The sequence below is a fragment of the Protopterus annectens genome, chromosome 7.part0 (assembly GCF_019279795.1).
Source record: "Protopterus annectens isolate FY-2018-M chromosome 7.part0, PAN1.0, whole genome shotgun sequence".
Classification (NCBI taxonomy): Eukaryota; Metazoa; Chordata; order Ceratodontiformes; family Protopteridae; genus Protopterus; species Protopterus annectens.
Genome location: NC_056739.1, coordinates 839,748,081 through 839,771,275, shown reverse-complemented (window position 1 = coordinate 839,771,275; position 23,195 = coordinate 839,748,081). Strand labels below are relative to the sequence as shown.

Sequence of the window (23,195 nt, the reverse complement as noted above, 5' to 3'; positions counted from 1 at the left end):
AAATATGGGCATCCATTGTACATTGTACCTTATCCTCCTCTCTGGTCAGAACAGACCAAAACTGATAACCCTAGACATCCTCACCCCTCACCCTCCTCACCTCCAGAAACCAAAGAAACCACAACAAAAACCAAACTTAAAATACTTGTGTCAAGTGGAAGCTCCAAGTGGAAAGTGCATAAGGATCCACATATCAGGATCACGGAATCCTACACCAAGAATCCTACAATACGCTAGCAGAGTTGCATGGATTGCATGGACCATGCTGTCCCTCAAGACTCCTCAAAGAAGCAAGGAAGAAACCAGTCTGAAACAAAACCACCGGCCATACTTAGAAATATACAATAAAGGAAAAGGAGAAAGGCCAAATCTCAAGAAAAGAAAAATCTTCCCTGATCAGCTTTAGTAGAATGCAGGGCCTCATCAAGTCGAAAACTAAAGCCAAGCCAATTAAAAAGTTGCCAAGGATGCCAAGGAGCCCCATAAGACCTTCTATGAACAAGTAAAACCTAAATGGCAGCGGTCAGGTCTATTCTGAGCTAGTACAAATGGAACAAAATACACACTGGCACTGACATTGCCAAACACTTGGGCACAGCAGGTTGTCTGTAAATTGGTCCCACCACCACCTACAGGGCCTATTACCATTCAGGGATTGTGCTCCAATTATACTAATCGTTGGTTAATAAGGCTCTAAAGCTAAGCTAAAACACTGCCTCCATGGGACCAGATGGTGTCCCTGGCACCCCATATTACGAGCTCAAAATGAATTAACCCCGCATCTGAATACCCTGTTCAGTCTCAGCTGTGACACAGGATATGTGCCCATAGAGATGGGCAGCACAAGCGCGGTGGTTCCACTGCACAAGGGTGGGCCCACAACCGACCCTGGGAACTACAGAGCCAATAAGCCTGACAGTCCTGATCTGTAAGGCAATGGAAGCTGAATCATTATGGAACTCATAATGGGGATTAGGGAACCTCAAACACTTGACCCACACAGTTCGGATTCATCAGGGGCAGATCATGAGATTTGGGGTGAGTGTGGACTTCTTTGAGACAGTTACTCAGGCTATGAAGGCATATCAGGAGGTACACTTGGCTACTAAAACTTTGACTAAATTCCCCCCACATATTCCCCATTGAATTGTGTGATAAACTCATAGCTCCCCCATAGTAGCATAGTAGATGCGGGATCTATGTCCAAATCCAGACCAGTAATGGCCGGTAAGCCTCAGGAGGGGCTCATCCTGGGAGGCCCCCATGTCTCCATATACTTCTCAGAAATACAGGGGCTGTGGCTGAAGGGCTGCTTGAAACGGCCAAGGTGAGTTCCTGACTACAGTCTCAGCTGACTATAATAGAGTCTCCGGCTGTGACATGGATATCTGCCAGAGGGCCTTGAGACTGATGCCATGGTGTCAGAAGCCAAAAAATCAAGCTAAATGCTTTGGAATGCGTGAAAATCCCTGAACTAAAAAACAGAGTACCAAATCACTACCACATAGGAGGTAACCCCACAAATAAGTAGTGATAAAGGGATCTAGGACACAAGTAGAAGATCAGCTTTCCTTTGATAACAATGTTGCCAAGGTGGTTAGAAAATCCTTCTATGTGACCCATCTGATCATGAAGGGTTAGCATCAAGATCTCTACTCTTAGTGGTGCCCCTCTACTCTTCCTCATCAGCAATTGGAATCAGTACAATGCACCAATTAAATCTACCTGGCTAGAGCATGCCAGCGGCTGGAGAGACCACATTACAACCTCACTAAGTGGATTACCTATGCAGGCTAGTTGCCCTGGCAATACGATTGAAAAACTAAGGCTTTCTCTGTTGCATACCAATGATCTGCCCGGCGATCTCTGTCACAACATGTATGTTCTCATGGCTTATGTGCTTTCATGTAGGCAGTGCATGTTCACAGGCTCATATTCCTTGGGTGGAACAGGTAGTGCTCCCACAAGGTGTCACCCAAGTGTCAAGTTACAGCCACCCCGCCCCCTTGATGAGTGAACAGATAGCAGCTGCTCATTACCAGCCTCTCTTTCTGGCTCCTGTAGTCACCTGAGCTATCAGTTAAACTTGGGTAGCTTCTGTTACATATGTTTATAGGTTCATTGGTAAATACTTGGCTAGGCTGGCTACCATTTGTAGGCCATTTTAAGCTTAGCCAGTTTTCCTTTTTCTGCTTGAATTAACCTATCCCATTTTGATAGAGATTCGCCTTACCCATCCCATGACTGATAATTATACATTGACTCTAATAACAATAACTGGGATCATATCACAGATATTTTAAGGGCACCCATGCATGGGATAAAGCATTTAAGAGCTGCCTCTGTCCATTAGTTGTATAGGAGGCAGTTCTGGGGCAAATTTCTGTTTCCAATCCATAGATCTAAGTTATGCTTGAATATGGACAGGGATGAACTTAGTTTTATGTGAATAAGGAGTCTGTTCCAGAGCAGCAGAATCCCCCGGGAGATATTCCTGCCCCTCCAAACCATTCTGTTGAACTTGCAGAAGAGGTTTATGCTCCTATACTGTGCATTTTAATACCATTTGACTTGCTGATAGGCAGTAGATCCATTAGTACTGGGTCTGAGGATGTCTTTTATGCCAGACTCAGGTCACCTCTTAGCAGTCTTTAGGGTACTGAGTATAGAGACAGGGCTTTGAGCCAGTCCACGTAGGACATGTTGTTTAGGATGTGTATCCTTTTAGTAAGATATCTCTGTGGGCATTCCAGTTGTTGCACATGTCTGGGCAGATACGTGATAAACAGGGCATTATATTGGCATAATGAGGACCTAGTGAAGGGGAACAATAACATCCCTAGATCTAGACACAGTCCCTCTATTTATAAGCTATGCAATATAGGAGGACTTTCTTATAACAATGAACACATGTTGGTCAAATGTCAGGTCACTGTCCACATAAGTTCCCAAATCTTAAACAACTGGGTCATCTCTTAGGTGCATATTGTCAGTATGGCAGCTCCCTGGGGTAGTTGACTTCCCAAAAGATACAATAATGCATTTTTTGGCATTTAGTTTCAGATCATGATTTTGGCACCAGTTATTTATTTGAGACAAACCTTCCTGCAGGATGACTACGTTATTTGGGGTTTACTATCACTGTACTGAAGTGTACTTGGTCAAATTATTGTATCATCATTTCATGTCTGCAAAAAGTCACATTGCTGAATTTCAATATAGCTGAAATACATACCAAATTTGACCTAGGAATAAGAGTTAACATGGGTGAAGATAGGGATGAGATTTGTACGTAGGAAATATTGGAGTTCAACATTTTCACCATTTAAGTTTCAGACTTTGCGCAAAATGGATTTGACCAAGTACACTTCTGTAATATGACAGTAAACCTTATTTGGGGATTCATGACTGCTCCTAGTTTGCAGTCATTTGCAATTAGTCAGCCAGAGCCCTTTGATACTGGCTTTTACTTAAGAATAGAGGTCCCAACACAGAACCCTGGGGGATTCCACTGGTGACTGGCCTCTTTGTGGAGGTAACTTCTGCTACTTTGATTTCCTGTATTATACCTGTGAACCAGTTGGCAATCCAGTGGGTGACAGAGGGGTTTGTTCCCAGTGTACTTTGCTTTTCTACTATGCCTGAATGGAGAATTGTGCCAAAAGCTTAGGCCAGGTTGAGGTATGCAGTGTGTACCATTTTGCCTTCATCCGTTGCTTTGGTTATCTTTTCAAAAAAGTCCAGAAAAATAAGTAAGCATGGCCTGCATTTCATGAATCCAAACTGAGAGGGGTGCTTTGTCTGTAGGTTCCCTAGATCCTGATTGATTTCAGGCCAGTTTCAGGCAGATCTTGAGGGACAGATGGGGACAGAAGAAGGGGAGGAACTATGTTTACATGTTGGTATAGTATGGTGGTGTACGTTTCCATGTTTTCAATGGAGTTAACTGAGTTTAATGGGGATTTGATGCTTGCTAGTGTATCATCTAGGAGCAGGTAGTTTGTCTTAAAGAAATTTCTAAAGGTAGCTTGGGTGGAGGGGATCTCTGATTTCAATTTTATTTCAAAGGAGACTGCTTTATGGTCAGACCTAACAAGTGATGAAGATACAGAAGAGACAGTGCAAGATGCTCTCATATTAATAAGAACAAGATCCAAGATGTTATTTCTTCTAGTGGGCACACTGACTAATTGTTCTAGGGCATTTTTATTGACAAAGTCCAGGAATCTCTGTGCTTCTGCACTAGTGGTAGTGTAGTTTCCCCAGCCTATAGTTGGATAATTTAGATCACCTATGAAAATGGTATTGGGTTTAATACTGCATGATTGTAGTTCCTGTAGATAGGCGTTGTGGCTTTCTTGGGTCATAGAGGGAGATCTGTAGCTAGCTAATATATGGTGCGGGACCTTTCTAATGGTTATATTGAAGAAGCCCTAGTGCATCACGCTGCTTTACCACCCTTGATGTGAGTTTCTTCTGGATGAAGATTGAGACACCTCCACCTTTTTTCCTCTCTGGCCCATTAGCTGGTCTGAACATGCAGATGGCATTATATAGCCCTACACAGCTGAAGTGCTCTCCACCATTTCAAACCATGTCTCTATTGCTACACAGGTGTCAATGTCCCCCAGGGTAAGAAGGGATTGTAGGGAGTGGAGTTTCTTATGTAGACTCCTAGCATTGATCAGTAACACCTTCATATTTTCCTTTGCTTGTGGCATTATGTTATATACAGTAGTCAAGGTTTAATTCCTCTGGACATGGAGCTGGCTAAATTCCTATACATTTCAATGGCAGGACCTGAACCAAGATCTTGTATAAAAGAAAGGGCTAAGGAAATATACCTAAATAATGCCCATCACTTTAACAAAGCACTTAGTTACAAAAATGCTTTCTTCAATTGTTAACCTAGAGATGACAAACAGAATTTGCAAAGAAAGGATTTCATTCCTTTTTGGCAGACTGTAACATACTTTAACATGAACCATGTTTCTTTCCTTTGAAGGATCCCCTTAACATTACACTAAAGTTTTACAATGGAGGTACATGTTATATCACAAAGAATCTCAGACCCTCATATTTAGTAACCTGCACTCTGAGAAATGACCAGCTACAGAATTATGAATTTGATTCTTTCTAACAACTTCAGATGCAGCATTTGCTAACTGGATAAGCCAATTGGACAAAAGATTCCCTTTTACAGGTGAACCGGGACCGCTGTCTGGTTAAGTGACTTGCTCAGAGTCGCACAGTAGGCAAAAGAAGGTGGAAGGAGTCAGATTATGTAGCCTTGGCTCCAGGAATCAGCTCATTACCAGCTCAGAGCCTTACTGTTTCCCCTGTAAAACATTTAGTGGAATTCACGAGCATACAGCACCCCCACAAATTTGTAGTCAAAGTGACCCTCAGTTTTGAAAATCTTACATTTGTAAACAATTTCTAAGCTTGAATAATCACAGGTATAGCAAACCTGACAAAGATTGCCGCAGAAAAAGTACATGGATTAAAGCTGTGCATTTTTTTCAAAGCTAATAGAGTTCATTGGCTGGGTAACCAGATGATTATATTCAAGATGAAAGCACATATGGCTCACTTAGATTTTATCAAGGTGTATGACACAACATCACACAGTAGCCTAACATACAGATTACACAGGCTAGGAGAAGTTCCTAGGGTTGACAAATGAGTAAAACACTGCCCAGGTTATAACACATGGAGGAGCATAACATTTGGGGTCTGCTTATATGTAAAGGATGCTGTCTAGTGTTGTGCTTCAGGGTTCTGATCTTGGGTGGATCCATTTCAGTATCTTTGTGAATTATACTTCAAGAGGTATGGAGGAGAAGGTTTGCCTCTTTTGTGCAAATTTTACAAAATTATATGCAAGTATTTAATAAATAAACCCATGTAAAAAGGATAAAATACACTTGTCAAGACTGATAGAATGGTCTAAGTCAAGCCAGCTAAAATTCATCGCAGAATGAAAACAAAAATAATGCATCTGGAAATAAACCCCCCAAAAAGGAGTATATACCAATGGAAGTGATAATAGTGGCAACAACACTGATTGACTGGGGCTTGGAACTAGTCATGTTAAATAATTTAAAGGTAAGTCAGTTATATAATGAAACAGTAACAAAGGCTGTCATAATTCAAATAAGAGGCATCATTAACAAAAAACAAGATATTACACAATCCTACAATTCGAGCTGGATGGTTCAGGTAAGACACAAGAACAATGCTTGCAGTATATTTGTTGATAGGACTATGTTGAAATAAAACACTAGTGAACAGAGCTCAAAAAGTATTTCCGGTAACAGAGAGCTATGCAGAAAGACAATAAGGATTGAAATACTCTTTCTGCTAACATGATCCAGGTGGAGTGGTACATTTGGAGGTCCCATGCAGCATCTCCATTCTCCTGCATCTCAGGTCAAGACTGGGGACATGCCAAACATTATTAAATGTTATCAGAAGGCTGGGGTACTGAATATGCAAGATATTCTTTGTACTTGTAATGGATATTCCCACAGTTGAACCTTCAAAGCACCATGGTTAGAAAAACAACATGGATGAACTGCTTTAGAGTGAGCAGACATAACTTCCCTTCCTACCTCATGAAACCAGACCTGTCATGAAAACTTCTCATCCTTATGGGGGAACAAATGAAGAGGGATGGGCTAGTGGTAAGGCTAGCTAACCGGTGCCATGAAAAATAACTAGAAACATTTCATGGAGGTGCTGACTGGTACAGTCTTTCTAAAGAGGATGTAGAGGCTATAGCATTGATAGAATTCAAGAAGGTATGGAACAAACAAGGTAATCTTTATAATTCATGGGGAAAGACAACACACAATTCTGCTAGTTAAGAAAGATCTGCAGTTAATCCAACAGGGTGGGGCATGATCAGGCAAGGCAAGGCTGCTATCCATTATTAAAATCTGTGTTTTCTGTCTACTACATTAAATATAAGAAAGCATGTTATTTTTCTGCAGACTTTTATCCTCCAGTGTCTCCAATCACCTCCCCTAATAGACCATTCATTCACCATGATCATTTTCCAGGTGTATCTTCTCAAAGTGTGGATTCACTTGTTTTGCTATATAACAGTTCTAGGGCACTGCCAAGTTAAGGAAGTCAGAGTGATTATTAGAAGCTCCATCATCTACTGGTTCTGACATTTATTTTTTCATTTATAGGTTCACAGGTTCATAGGTAGGTACTAGGCTATCAGCCCTAGGGCCTATACAAGCCTAGCCAAAAAGGTACCCTGGCTTTCGCCACCCAAGAAAATTATTTTCCTGTGCCCCTGTCTGCACATGTAAGACATACATTGGAATGAACTGTTACTGCCCACATATAACCAAGGAAAATATAAGTGTCCTCCCATTATTTATGGCTTTGTCCAGATTTCTTGATCCAAGAGGTTGAGAGGTATGGCAACAGTGAATATGGTTATTGTAGTGGGAGAAATTTCCTCTGCTGCAAAACCCATGGTAATGAGATGTGCCACATAGAAGGACTTTCTGACAACAGTGGTAATGTGGTGGTCAAAGGAGAGGTTGCTGTCAGCCTGTGTCCCCAGATCTCTTATAACACCTTTAGTGTTCCCTGGGCTCCCATCAATGTGGTAATTAGTGGGAACTGAATTTTTCCCTAAGGGGATAATGACACATTTTTTGGCATTAAGCTTAAGGCCATAGTTTTGATACCAGTCATTGGTCTCAGTGAGGCCTTTCTGTAGGATGTCTACATCATTTGGAGAGTTAATAATGGCTCCCAGCTTGCAGTTGTCTGTGAACTTGGTCAGCCAGAGTCCCTCCGTGTTGGCCTGGATTTCTGAGAAGTAGATGCCAAACAGGAGAGGACCCAGGACCGATCCCACGAAGGGGTATCCCTAACATGTTTTATAACATTAGTGAATGCTGTTGTTTGTAAGGGAAGGGGATCCTCAACATGTTATTTAACATTAGTAAATGTTGTTGTTTGCATGGGAAGGGGGATCCCTAACATGTTATTTAACATCAGTGAATGTTGCTGTTTGTAAGGGAAGGGGGATCACCGACATGTTATTTAACATCAGTGAATGTTGTTGTTTGCAAGGGAAGGTTGTGCAGTTATACGAGTAGCAAGAGGTGAGGACATCATCATTTGTTGTCTCCCTAAACATGAGGTTGTGTGTGTGGAGATATGACAGACCAAGTTCTTTATTTGTTTTCTTAGATCTTGAATTAAATCATGGCAAAACATCGCTGGATATTATCTACATTCTTGGCAATCTTCCAGGCTTCATTTGCTGTGAAAAGTGCAGGTGATGGTGCACAAGTTCTTGCTTTAAATAATGAAGCTCTCTTAGCATTTAACATACCTGAGTTAGCATAAGAATGGTAGGGTAAGAAGATCGACTGGGTGTCCTGGCTAGTTTTATGTCTTGTTGGGAGAAAATAATTCCCTCTTCGTATGGCTTTGGGGCATATTACAGGTTTACACTAGTTTTATTTAGCATATATAGTTTTCCAGTTGGGGAATGATTTCTTTCATCTGTAAGTACAAGTGAATGCTTGTTTTTCAACATCATAGCATTCTACAGCAGTAGCAGTGGTGTAATAGTCTGACATTGTAAACTGTCATGGGTTTATGATGCTTGCACTCCAAACACAGTTCCTGCTTCTTGCTAATATGATAAGCATGCACTGTTTTGCATATATGTGTTATGAACAGTTAAGAGAGGTATATCTAAATGTTTTGGAAGCAGAATGAAATTCATTGTGCAGAATGGGAGATACTCTTGTTCTTGCAGTTGTAGTCTTAGATTAAATGTCATGCTACACGAATTGCATGTGTAGTTTACACAGCTTGGGGCAGACACGTTAGGATGCACCTGCTAACACAGGTATGACAACAATGCTGAAAGTTGAAAATTGTCAAAATTATGTGAAATCATGTTTAAGGTGTCAGGCTAACCTTATCTGACACGTTACCGCAGCAGCAGGAGTCAACATCCTGGTTGACTTTTTTCAACTAGCTTGACAAGTATTTGTACAATGCTTAGAATGTTATCTGCTTAGGCTGGCAGAGGCTGCAAGTTATCATTTTGAGTTCTTAGAATTTAATAAGATTGTGAACTAAACAGAGTGTTGCCTTACGTTTTGTAACACCTCTGTGCATTTATTAATTTAAGGAACTAAGAAGGCAGTTTCACTGGCATAACAAGAGAAACACCTAGAAGGTTCCATCCAGGAACAAACTCCATTTTATAAAGGTCACATCCATGGCATGAAGAAATGAAAAACTCTGAGTCTTATTGAGAAGGTACAGACTGTTGTGTCAGTGTAAATTCTTTACAGTGATTTCAGTCAGTGAGTGTACCTTTACATCAGTACTGTTGTGTATGCCACAATGTACACAAACATGTTTATATCTTAGAAACTGTAAACTGAACCTGTACAACCTAGACACATAATGTTAGAGCACTTTTGTTTAACAATACACAAGGTTTCACAAGACAGCATGCAATTAATTTATAAGCAGTTTCTTTACTGACACGTGGAATTTGGAAATATCTTTATAACTAGTAATATCTCCAGTATGGTGTACTATAAATATTCAGTTGCAATTTATTTTTCTGTTTCCCACCATGGCATTTCATGCTATGCCTTTCAGTAATGCAACTTCTAAGTTACAAAAATATGAGTGCAAATATGAAAATAATGAATAAGAAGTAACAAACAGTCTCCACTTCAGGGCTTTCTAGATTAAGAATATTAATGTCATTTTGTTACTAATAACTTGTTCAGTCTCATGCTGCCTACTATTAACTGGCAAGTCACTTCTTTAAATATGATTCTGAGTGGTGGAAAGCCTCTATCCTACTAACAGTGGAAAGAGTTATGTTATTAGCGAGGCAACTTTTATGCTAATTATCTGTCTAGAGTTTTGGTCAGCTCTGTTTACTTTTCACTACCTTTGTAAAGATTGTTTGCAGGTTAAAAGGTATGCTAATGACATAATTCAACTGCCTTTTCAGGATTTAGTTCTGTGAAGAAAACTGTGGAATTTTGCGAAGTTGGATGTGGAAACATTAAACTGTGTACATACAGAAAAATCTTAAATCAGACAGCAGCATCAAATAAATGAGGTGAACACAAAGCTAACAGAACTTTAGAAAAGACATGGGAATCTTGAAAGAATAATGTAGACACAAAGAAATTAAAATTGACAAACTGCATTGAGAATTATTAAACACAATAATACTAATAATAATAACAATAAATAATCTTGAGTAGACATCTAGAAGGTGAAAATAAGATTCTATGGGATACCTGATGTAAACAATAATAAGCCTTGTCTTTTATTAAAAAAAAAAACATTCTGGATATATTACATTTGCCAAATGAATGTAATGTGGAGATGCTGAAGCATTCTTAATAGACAAAAGAAGGGCTTGTAAATTCAAGCAAGAAAAACAGGAGGAATAAGGTGGGCAAATCTCTTGAGCCAGCTGAGCTTGTCTCTGAAAAAATAATTTAGAAGACAGCAATTGGCATATATATATGTATTATATATTATATATATTAATCTCATTTGCATATCCTGCTGTTTTAAGTAGAACTTAGTTGGGACAGAGATTTTCTTTAAAAAAGTAAAGGTGTAAAACAACTACCTGTACTTCACAGAAGGAAGAGGCTAAGATGTTGGAAACCAAACCGAAAGAGGTGGAATAAAAAGAAAATAGAAGTTAACAGAAAATGCACAGTGTCCCCACAGTCATCTTGTTGAGAAAATAACAGAACATGAATGTACAGTGAATAGAAAGTCATAATGGGAAGAAATGTTCCTCTCCTAAACCATGTAAGAACTTATAAAATTATTTCTTGCTGCAAGGAAGAAAAACTGAAGTCATTAATGGAGAAAGAAAAATCACCAACTTCAAGAGAGAGGGCATAGAGTAATTGTATAACAGAGAATGGTATCATAAAATGTCACTTTTCAGAAATCAACAAAAATCTGAAAAAAAATGAGGCGTGATCATTTTTATGAAGACTCAAGGATTTTGATGAATATTGCTGGACAGCATATAGCTTAATAGAACTTGATACTACAAGAAACAGCACACAACTAAAACAGAAACAAGCCTATACATACTCATGATTTACTTGAGATATCTTATTTTTATGAAATAGTGCTAAATGTTTACCTCATATATTACTGAAATATATATCAGTGATTGCTTTTGAGCCTAGTATAGTGTTTTTCTTTTAAAATAAAAAATATTACCATGGATGTGTATATTTTTATGTCTTGTTCTTTTGAAAAATAGGGGTGGAGGACTATGTATATATTTAATAGAGAATTTATCCTTGTTAATTTGTTTAAAATACTCATAAAAAATATTAATTATCTAATAATCAGACAAATCTAATGAATGCTTCTGCTTAAAAACAATACTTGTAAACTGCTGTAGAGTGTACTAATATTTTACTAATTTATTTATTAATCAATAATTTATTTATTATTATTGATTTATTAATTAACACACTATTCAAAAAAATATCATAATAACCCTCAAAAGTTCTGGGCTGCCATTAATAATATTCTACATCCAGGTAAATCCACTACACCCACACCAACAACTACTAACTCTGATAATATAGCAACTCAGTTCAATAAATATTTCACAGAAACTATCCTAGCCCTCTCACATTCCCATATCACCCCTACACCTCTGAGCGATTCATATCCCAAAATACCACCAACTCCTTTACATTACAACCAGTCTCTGTTAACACCGTAAAAAATTGCTTAAAAAACTAAAGCCAACCGCACTAGCAGCAGACAAACTTCTGAAAGACTTCTTGCAAATTGCAGCAGAAGCTATAGCTTATCCAGTAGTCATACTAATAAACAGATCGATCTCAGGAAACCTAGTACATGACATTTGGAAAATATCCCATACTTTACCTTTACACAAAGGTGGCAATTCCACAGAAATGACTAACTATCATCCAATTGCCATTCTGTCACTCCTATCTAAAATCCTAGAGAGAGTAGTTCACACACAATTGATGCATTACCTACACACACAAAAACTATTGCCAAATACTCAACATGGCTTTTGTCCTTATCACAGTACTAACACGGTGAACCCCTATAGAAATAATGGACATTTTTTATCTGCCATCTTTCTGGACCTTTCTAAAGTCTTCAATATGGTAAATCACAACAGACTTATTAACGTTCTCACCACCCTACACCTTAGTATTCCCTCTATTACCTGGTTTAAAAGCTACCTATCAGGATGCCAGCAGGCTGCTCCATGGCTAAATGAACCCCCCCCTTCTTCCAGTTACATTAGGAGTTCCCCAAGGCTCCATCCTTGGACCTCTATTATTCTCTCTCTCTTCCCAAATAAACTCCACACCTCTACCCCTCACACTGCAGTCATACAATACACAGAGGCTCCACACTAATACGCACAGCCTCCTCCCTACAAGACCTCCAGACCATAACCCAGGATTCTTTTCTAGCTGTTGAAACATGGCTCACTAACACCCAACTGATTCTAAATCCTAACAAAACCTAGCTCCTTCTCTTCTACCCAACGTGAACTCTTCCCCCACCATGCCTGTCATTCAATATTACATCCCAAAATAAAACCACTATCACACCAGTAACCCACACCAAACTTCTAGGTGTTGAAATTGACAACAGTTTGAAATTTGATTTTCACATCTCTCACACCACCAAGAAAGTACATAAGAAATTAGCTGCTCTCCACGGAAACAAACAATTCCTGACCATAAACACAAAAGCTACCTTTGCTCATACACACCTGTTGGTAACACTCCTATATGCCTGTCCCATTCTAACCAACCTCAGAGAAACTGATCTAGCTAATTTAGAGTCCTGTTATAATAAAATTACCAGGCTTGCCACATATTGCCCATCTAGGACACATCATTTTACATCTCTAAAACTTTAAACTGGCTAGAACTACCGCAACTACTACTCTTTAAGTAATTAACATTTGCCCATAAAACCCTTTATCAACCAAAAAAAACCCTGCTCTCCAGAATCGTATACAACCACACACCAACAATCGCTCAATCCATTCCAGCAAAAAAAAATAAAAATACTTCTCAATATCTCAAAAGCAAACAACTCAGCTGGGGACTCACTCTTCTCAAACTTCATTCCCAAAATATGGAACAAACTACCAGCCCCAATAACCTCCAAGTGCTCTATAGTACAATTCAAAAAACTTCTAAAGTCACACTTAACTTTAACAACTTTATTTTTAGTGTTAGACAGTATTTATTTAATGTCAAAATAACAGGAACAAACAACGCAATGTCCAAACACTTCCAGCAAATGCGTACTGATAAAGAGTCCAAGCTGAGCATTAACTCCGCTGGAGTTTGTTTCAGTTTTAGTATTTATTTAATGTTTCACTTTGCAATGTAATGTAAAAACTTTTATTTAAAAAAATGCCACATTTATTACATTATTTAGCAAGTTATTGTACATTCTTCATATGGATCACTGCTGCGGTAGCCTAAGCTGTAGGAGTTATATCCTGCATAACATATAACAACTAGCCAGTGTCCAAAGCTTTGGGGCACCTTCCATACAACTAAACCAAACCATTGTCTAGCTCAAGCTGAGCTAACTAAAAGACAGGTGTGGGCACCAATCCCTTCAGAGCGTTCCTGCTGCCAAAGGGACCACTCCTCTGTGGGTTTTTGAGGATTAACAGTTAGCTTGTGTTGTTCCATTGCTGGGCAGATAAGTTCCCTTTGGGGGGAAAACTTCCACGTATTACTTTTAAAATTTAAACTTACTTTCCTGTTTAGGAAACTATATTTCAAGCTAGGAGTATTTGCGACTTTACTGTACTTTTAAGTCGGAGCACACTTTTGTTTCTGACAGTTTAAAAGTTAATTTAAACATTTTAAACCCATTTTCTGTTTAGAAACTGTGTTTACATGGATTTTTAGGGTTGGTAATGTGTATTAGAGTGTTTTTACTGGGAAAAGTTACTTTTTAATGCTTTTAAAATGTTACTGTGGTGTGCTGCTTAGTTTCCACTGAACCATTTTTGGCTTTATCATGGAACAAACTACTGATCCCATAGTTGGTCCTTTTTATAGCCACAAAAAGAAAAAGCTAACTAAATAGGCTTAGGTTCATAGGTTCATATGTTGGTACTAGGCTATCAGCCCTAGGGCCTCTACAAGCCTAGCTATAACAATTCCCTGGCTATTTCTTCCCACAGTATTTACTTCCCTGGACCCCTGTCTAGCAGGGTGACTGACATGATCACCAGGGTGAATTTCCTATCTCCCATCCAATCATCAAGGTTCCTTTTGAAGACGGCCAAAGAGGTGCTCTGCTTGACATGTATGGGCAGTCTATTCCAGAGTCTGGGGCGTCTCTGGGTCAGGAACTTATCCCTCCAGCATGTTTTGTTCATTGTGATGACAAGGTTTAGATCTCTGGATCGTGTGTCTCTGAGGGCTAGCAGTTTGCCTCAGCCACATGTGGGTGAGTCTGGTGTGGCCAAAGCTGTTCCTCAGACCACTTATCTTTTACCATGGATCTCTCTGGTGTTATGCGAACAACTATGGACTGGGAATTAACCACATCCTCTACAGCTGTTGGGTTCCCCTCAGTGGGTAAAGGAGAGCCACTCTTGTTGGTGTCGGGAAAAGGGGCAGGAAAAATGCCCCTGCTTAGCCAGAATGTTGGGTCTATCCCTGCGGAAGCTGCTGATGACATTAATCATCCTATTTTCCCAACTTTCTTGTCAAAAAGAAACAGAAAACTAACCATGTATCTTCTATTCCTGCTCCAGTTTCACTGGACAGGAGTAGTTTATTAATTCTGGCTCAAGGTCTTGTACAAGTTATTGACCATTCCTATCAGATAGTCTCTGGTAAAAGAAAATAGGATTCCTCTTTTCATGAAGAGATTGAAGAAATTTAATCTGGAGAGGAGTGTGATGGGACAGATAGAGTTTCTTCTCCTCAGATTTCTGATTCAGACTCAGAAGAGAGCATGTTATCTGAATCTCACAGTCAAGGTCTCTTTCTCTGAGACTATTTCCAGAAGGTGCCAGTATTTTCAGTGGGAGAACACTGAGGCTTGTAATCCCTCAGAAAATACTAAGATATGCTACAACTGGAATTCCCAGAAACTCCTCTGAATCCTAGTGCTGTCACTTTTGGAAGATGTGTTTGTTACAGTCTGTGGTTTCCTCTGATAGCCGGCCTGTTATACCTTTGAAAGAGGATAGAATATACAAAATTACTTATTCTTTCAAATTTTTATACACTCATCCCAGACTTGACCCAGCAGTTATAGTTTTAGTTAATCTAGCTGCTGTTAAAAATTTGGTTGCTTCTCATCCTTTCCCTTCTGACAATGATGGTAAAAGAATTGATAAGCTTGAGAAAAAAAGTGTACGCTTCTGCAACTTTAATTTTTAGAATTTTTAATTGTTAGGCTCATATGTTAAAGTTTATTCTGACTAACTGCGAAAGTAAGAGGAGTGTTTTATTTGCAGTTTCCTCCTATGGGGGAAAATCTGCTTTGTGTCATTTAGTTTCTTCAATTTCTCCTGTCACTACTAATTATTTTAAGTGTGTTTATGACTCTGTAGATGCTACATCCAAGGCTATTGCCACTAGTACTGTATTGAGGAGGTTTGCCTGACTACATTCTCAGAACCATCAGGAAGATGTAAAAAATAAGATTTTAAATTCTCATTTGGATAAAGATTTAGCTTTTGAAACCTCTGCTGCAGAGGTTATCAAAAATGGGATGAGAGGGGTAATCTGATACAGGCAATTTCTCAGATTTCTCAGCCCTCCTTCTCCAAATTTTCCAGGGAAATTTCTTCTCCCTTGTCAACTTTTGGCAAGAAAGAAAATAGAGAGTCTCAGCAAAATGTCCAAAGTCCTCAAAAAAAAGGTTTTTAAAATATGCTTATGTATTATGTATTTAACATTGGTTGTGATAGGGTGGTCGTTTATTGAAGGCGTGGATTTGTTTGACTATAAATCTTCCATCATGGATTTGTGAGGTATTCTGAAGAAGTTTCTGATTGGTCAGAAACAAAAGCGCTTAATATAAAGGACTAGAAGCACAAGGACCAGCATTGGTGTTGTGGGAGCAGAATTTATCTTGTTTTTTAACTTGCATTAAAGTTTGCTTTGATTTTTTACGAGTCATACCTCCTGCATGCTTCATTTCTCATAGTTTGGACTGTATTTCGTTTTGTGCTGTTTTTTACATAGATGTCTGCAAGTCTTTCCCTTCCTAAATAATCCAGTGTACTCCAAACATTTCCTGCGAAAAACAATAAAAAATAAAATACAAAGCATGTACCAGCCACCAAATTAATGGAATGGGCAGGAAACATGTTTAAAAAATACTTGCCTGTTGATACAGACTGTCTCACCTTGTACAGTGAAAATAGAAGTTATGTACCTACCATAACGTTCCATGTTAGTTGTCTTCTTCTCGCCTTCTTTCTTGCTGGATGGGTTCGGAGCCGATCTTCGGCTCCGACTCGGCCACTCTAAAAGCTCGAGAGCTAGTTCCACCGGCTCGAGGCTCCCCTTATATCCCACAATGCTAGGCGGTAATACCTCAGATCTCGTTTGTAAGCTAGGCCCAGCCAGGGAAAATAAATCCAGAAAAACTGGAAAGAGGAAACCCACCTCTATAAAGTGACAGAAGAAGGTGACCTACAACCTGATGAGGGAATATATACACATTACAGTATATACATATATACAAATAGAGGTGGTAGGAAAAGAAGGTCACAATCAAACTCCTCTAGGTCTGTCCAGGCTAGGGGGAAGGAGGCGGGGCCTTAAAGAAGAAGGCGAGAAGAAGACAACTAACATGGAGCGTTATGGTAGGTACATAACTTCTATATGTTAAGTTGTCTATCTACTTCATTCTTGCTGGATGGGACCGCGTCCCTAGCACCTTGTCCCGGGTGGCCTATCGGAACAGACTCTTGAGTACAGTGGAACCAAAGTTGGCTCTGTGTCTAGAAGCTAAATCCAACTTATAGTGAGAAATGAAAGTATGAGGAGTAGCCCAAGTAGCTGCAGCACAAATCGTATCAATAGGCAGCCTATCTTGGAAAGCTATGGAAGTAGCCAAAGCTCTAGTTGAATGAGCCTTAGGTTTGTTTGGTAACTTTTGATGCCTGATCTCATAAACAAGGGAAATCAAAGATGTAAGCCATCTGGAGAGAGATACTTTTGAAACTGGAAGGCCCTTTCTGCCTTCTTCATAAGAAACAAACAGTTGGTCAGACTTCCTGATTTGTTTGGTCCTAAGTAATACCTTAATTGTCGATGAACATCTAGCCAATGTAATTTCTGTTCTGATCTATTAGAATAGTTAGGAAAAAACACAGGAAGGTCAATGTTTTGATTCAGGTTAGCCGGAGAGGCTACTTTGGGTAAGAAGGATGGGTTGGTACGTAAAGATACCCTGTCCTTATGAAACAAAAGATAAGGGGATCGACTGCAGAGAGCATGAAGTTCAGAGACTCTTCTAGCCGAAGTAATGGCTACCAAAAAGAGAGTTTTCCAGGATAGCAATTTCATCGAACACGAAGCTGCAGGTTCAAAAGGGGGAAGAATCAAAGATGTCAGAACCAAGTTAAGTTCCCACGAAGGAGGAGGATTTCTAACAGGAGGCTTGAGTAGAAAGACTCCCTTCAAAAAGGCTTTGCAAAGTTTGTGAGACATGATGGCAGAGTCAGAGATTCCAACATGAAAGTTAGATATAGCTGCCAACTGGACCTGAAGAGTAGAAGGAGACGAACCTGAATGGAATAGTTCAGCCAAGAAATCAAGGACCGATTGAATAGAAGCAGTGAAAGGGTCAATGTTCCTTCCCTGCGCCCAAAAGGAAAAACGCTTCCACTTACTGAGATAAATCTTCCGAGTGGAGGTTTTATGGGAAGCTATTAAAATATCTCGAACCGAGTGAGATAATAGAGGAAGCCTGGCTAGGGTCGGAATTGGAGGAACCATGCAGTGAGGTTCAGAGAGGGGAGGGAGCGATGTAATTGACCCGACTGATGGATCAAAAGATCTGGAACTGGGTCCAGATGCCAGGGTTGCTCCAGCAGAAAACGGTGTAGAAAAGGGAACCAAACCTGTCGAGGCCTGCATGGAGCAATGAGGATCATGGAAGCTTTCTGAGCGATGGCTTTCTGTATCAATTGAGAAATCAGTGGGAAGGGAGGAAAGGCATACAGAAGTCCCCGGGGCCAATCTTGGACTAGAGTGTCTCTGCTGGGATGGCCTGGTTGGGGAAAGAGTGTGAAAAAATTTTTGCACTTGCTGTTTTGGGGAGTAGCAAAAAGGTCGCAGCAAGGCTGGCCCCACTTTAGAAAAACTTTCTCCAACACTGAATTTTTCAGAGACCACTCGTGAGGCATGAGAATAGCTCTGCTCAATTTGTCATAATGACATTGGACTTCCGGGAATGTCGTTGCTATCAGAAACCGCTGAGAAGAAATCGCCCATTGCCACAGTCTGAGTGCCTCTCGACATAGGGGGTAGGATCTGGTTCCGCCTTGTTTGTTGATATACCACACTACAGACATATTGTCTGTCTGAATTGCTATCGTTCCAGTCGGAAGAGAGTCGTGAAGGGCCTGCAATGCTAAAAGCACTGCTCTCATCTCTAGAGCATTTATGTGCAAGTGGCATTCGTGAGGTTGCCATATGCCCTGGACCGTCTTGCCCTGATAATGCCCCCCCCACCCGATCAGGGAGGCGTCCGTTGTCAGAATAGCAACCGGAGGGGGAGGGACAAAAGGTCTTCCTAAGAAGAGCTGGGGGGATGTAATCCACCAAAAAAGGTGATTCCTGCATGCTTGAGTTATCACAATGGTGTGGGACATCGGAAGTTGTTGGTATGACCATTGTGTGAAGAGCATCCATTGTAAAATTCTCATGTGAAATCTGGCTAATAGAAGAAGCGGGATAGCAGCTGCCATGATCCCTAGAACTTTCAGGACCAGACGAGCTCTGATTTTGTTGCTGTGGAGGAGAAGAGACCTGTTTGTGTATGTCTGCTATCCTCTGGTCTGTGAGTCTGGCTGACATGCTGACTGTGTCTAGATTTAAGCCTATGAAGGTAATATACGACAAGGCGACAAAACAGACTTTTCTTAATTTATTGAGATACCTAGCTTTCGACATGTGCGAAAAGTGTAGTCTCTGGCAAGTAGTAGAAGATGCTTGGTGGGGGCTGTAAGGAGCCAGTCGTCTAAGTATGGAAACACCTGGAATCCCTGACGTCTCAGATGAGAGGCGACCACTGCCATGCATTTGGTAAACACCCGGGGGGCTGTGGTGAGTCCAAAGGGCAGGGCTCTGAATTGAAAATGACTGGTTCCCAACCTGAAGCGGAGAAATCTCCTGGAGCGTCTGTTCATTTTTATGTGATAGTACGCATCCTGGAGGTCTATAGAGCACATCCAGTTGTCCTTTCCCAATAGGGGTAGGATGGACTGCAGCGTGACCATCCGGAACTTTGTTTTCTTGACAGACTTGTTCAAGTTGCTGAGATCCAAAATTGGTCTCCAGTCCCCTGTTTTCTTTGGAACCAAAAAGAATTTGGAGTAGATTCCGGATCCTTGCTGGTCTGCTGGAACTGGCTGAATGGCTCTTTTTGCAAGCAACTTTGATATTTCTAACGCTGCTTGCTCCTTTGGTGGGTGGAACATCTGGAAGGGACTTTTTGACTGATTTGGAATGCGAAAGAACGGAATGGAATAGCCTTTGGAAATGATGGACTGTACCCACTTGTCTTGAGTTAGAGATCGCCAGGCTTCTGGGTACAGTGGCAATCTTCCCCGACTGCCTCCGAAGGTGGACAGTCGGGCAACCTATCAGGGATGTTGAAAGGGCTTATCAGAAAGGTTTCTCGATTGCCCTGGTTCTGCAGACCCCCTGCCTCTAGGGGCGTCTACCATTATTGTTCCCCTTTGCCTCTAGAGGGGAACCGACTCTGTGCGTCAGGCAAGGCTCCTTGAGATTGCTTGCGGAACCACATCTTTCCACTTTTCTGGCCCTTGGGGTAAGGCCTAGAAGGAGTAGAAAAGCGGACTCCGGCGGCAGAAAGAGTTTTGCCATCAGTCTCGCACCTTGTCAGGGTTTCTTTCACTTGAGGACCAAAGGGGCGATCCATCAAGCAGGGGAGTTAGTGAAAGACGTCTTAAAAGGGTCCGCAAAATTGCATAGCCGTATCCAGGCATGCCGGCGTAAGGCAACACCTGTACCTGCGGCTCTGCTCGCTCCATCAGCCGCATATGAAAGAAGGCGCATGGAGGAGTTAGCTATCGAATTAAGGGTAGCCAGCTGAGCGTTCATCTTCTCCTGAAAACCCGCAGCTGTAGGATCCTTTAACATGTCACTCGCTTCTTTGATCAAGTCTCTTTGAAGATGAGTGAAATGACAGAGGTAGTTCAGCGAACGCATAGAAAAGGTCGCTGATGAAAACATCCGCTTCCTGTACCTGTCCATAGACCTAGATTCCTTGTTAGGAGGATGGACAGGCACTGAAAGATCAGCTAGTTCCTTCTTGGTGGCAGCAGCTACCACCATAGCATCCACAGAAACTCCTTTAGTCAAAAATTGTTTGTCCGCTGGAAGTGATAATAAACTTTGAAGGTCTCCTGGGGTGGGGTCCACAGAGTCAGGAGCCGTCCAGGCCTTTAGCTACCACCTGCATGGGGGTCAAGGGAGGCACCCAGGAGGTGGAAGGCGAGAGGCGAGCAGCCTCAAGATACACAGATTCATCCTCCAAAGGGTTGAGGGCTGGCCAATTCCCCTTCTGTTTTAAGATCTCCAGGATGTCTGCAAAGGAGACATCTTCAGAGGAACGGGGAACCTTCAGAATCCTCTAAATCTGTGTCAGAGGTGACAGACTCAGGTGAGTCTATGTGCTTCCTCTTGCACTTTCTCTTCCTAGGGGGCTCTCCTGCCAATTCAGGAGAGGCCTCGGAAGAGGATGAGATCCTCACTGGGGATTCTTGAGGAGCTGGCTCTCTGCGGTCTGGGTTGAGGGAGTGAGTAGAAATTACCTGAGGCACTGTGGAGGGAGGGGCAGACGGAGCCGACTGTGGAGTTGAACCAGGTTCCAACACACTCCGCATGACCTCGAAAGCACCTCTGTCAGGCAGAGCCAGAGGTCTCTTCTCCGAAAAGCTGAAAACCTCCCTCAGCACCAACAGAGATGGCTCCGAGGCCGATGTCGGAGCTGAACTCACCAGCGCCGAAGCACCGAGAGGTAGAGCGGGGTCGGACAAGGGTCCGATGCCACTCACCCCCTCGGAGCCGGCGAGAGAAGTCGGCGCCGAGATTCTTCCAAAGAAGAAATGGAGCAGGCAGCGGCACGAAGACAATTGTATCGGCTCCGGCGCTGCCACAGTCTCGGGTCAGCGCCCGGCTCGAACTCAAAGGAGTCGGAGGAGGAATATTTTGAGAAATAGGATTAAGCATCGACTGATGAGTCGGGCTCTGAAGCATTTGGGCCAGTGCCTCAGACTTAAGTAGTCGACTCACTACCCTCTGAAGGTCATGGTCCGAAAGTCTCGACGACCTAGAGGAGTGAGATCTATGGCTCCATTCAGACAGCAAGGGAGATGCTGGAGCCGAATGAACGGAGCCAAGAGACGGTGACCTAGATCTTTTCCTAGTTGTCGGTTCCAATAATTTTATCGGAGCCGACTCAGTGATATCCAATACCTCGGCTCTGGCCAGAGCCGAGGGAACCGAAGAAATAAGAGTTCGAGTCTCATCGGCTCCAGCCGGAGCCGATGTTGTAGCAGACTTTGAAGCCTTAGGTGTCAACTCAGAAGCTGGAGCCGACGACCTAGAAGGCTTGGAGGGTTTGCCCGAAGTCAGGGGACCCTCAGGTTTCAATAAGCCTCGGAGAATAAGCTTATTTTTTCTTTCCTGCAGGACTCTAGGGCCGAAGCCATGGCAAACAGCACAAGTCCTGCAGGTGCAAAGGTCCCAGGCAGTACACGCAAGAAGTGTGACCATCTGTCAGAGACATCTTCTGACAGCATGAGTCACACTTCTTAAAGCCTGAGACCTTTGAATCCTTAGACATTGCCAAGAAGTAGTTGTAATCACCACACACACAAACACACTAATTACACTATCCAATGTAAAAACTTAAATTAAACTAATAAAATTAGTTTTAAATTTTATATATATATAGATCCCTACAAAAAACAACACACATACACTGGTAGTAAAGAGGGACTAGGAGGGCTTGAAGGCCTAAGGAAAGAACTCCTAAGTTTTTGAGGAAAAAAGGGTGGAGAAACTGGAGGGAAAGGTAAGAAACTAAATAATTTTTAAAATTATGAAAAAAAAAAAAAAAAAAAAAAAAGGAGTAACTTGAAGTGGGGTAAACTAGTTTTAGATAGTTCTAAACTAACTAACCTGAAGCCGGTTGGAACAACACACCTCGATCGCTGTAGCGGCAAATGAGATCTGAGGTATTACCGCCTAGCATTGTGGGATATAAGGGGAGCCTCGAGCCGGTGGAACTAACTCTCGAGCTTTTAGAGTGGCCGTGTCGGAGCCGAGGATCAGCTCCGAACCCATCCAGCAAGAATGAAGGCGAGATAGACAACTTAACATCTAATGACAAGGCTGGCTAGATGCCTATTTGAAAATGTAAAAGACACCCAACTTTTCCATTTAGCATTTACAGGGAAGATAAACTAAATTCTAAGCAAAATGGGCTGCCTCCTCCCTCATAAAGAGTTGGGCAGGCATGGACAACAGTTATCAGGCATTGGTCTTCCCCTGGATCTTGTCTGTATGAAAGCAGAGCTCATTATTTAAAGGTAGCAATTGTCCATAAGCAAACAATGGCAGGTGGTGACTTAAATGCAATGGGGGAATCCAGGAAGCAACTGAATGTGTGAGACTAACAACTGGAATGGGGGGGGGGTCTATATTACAGCAGGTCAATGTCCATATTGCTATGATCAAACAACAGATGAAATAAGTCACTTTCATCCACAGACCACATCAGTATCTACTCTTTCTATACATTTTATTAACTGTATGCATGTTGGATGGCCAACTGCCATCAAACAGCAAAAATAGTAGTCACAGTGCTATATATCA

At 41.4% G+C, this 23,195-nt stretch overlaps 1 protein-coding gene across 4 annotated transcripts in view; it reads left to right on the top strand.

Moving 5' to 3' along the window:
• BNIP2 (BCL2 interacting protein 2) overlaps positions 1-23,195 on the top strand; it is a 2,487,402-nt gene that overhangs the window by 1,415,729 nt on the left and 1,048,478 nt on the right. The window lies entirely within an intron of this gene.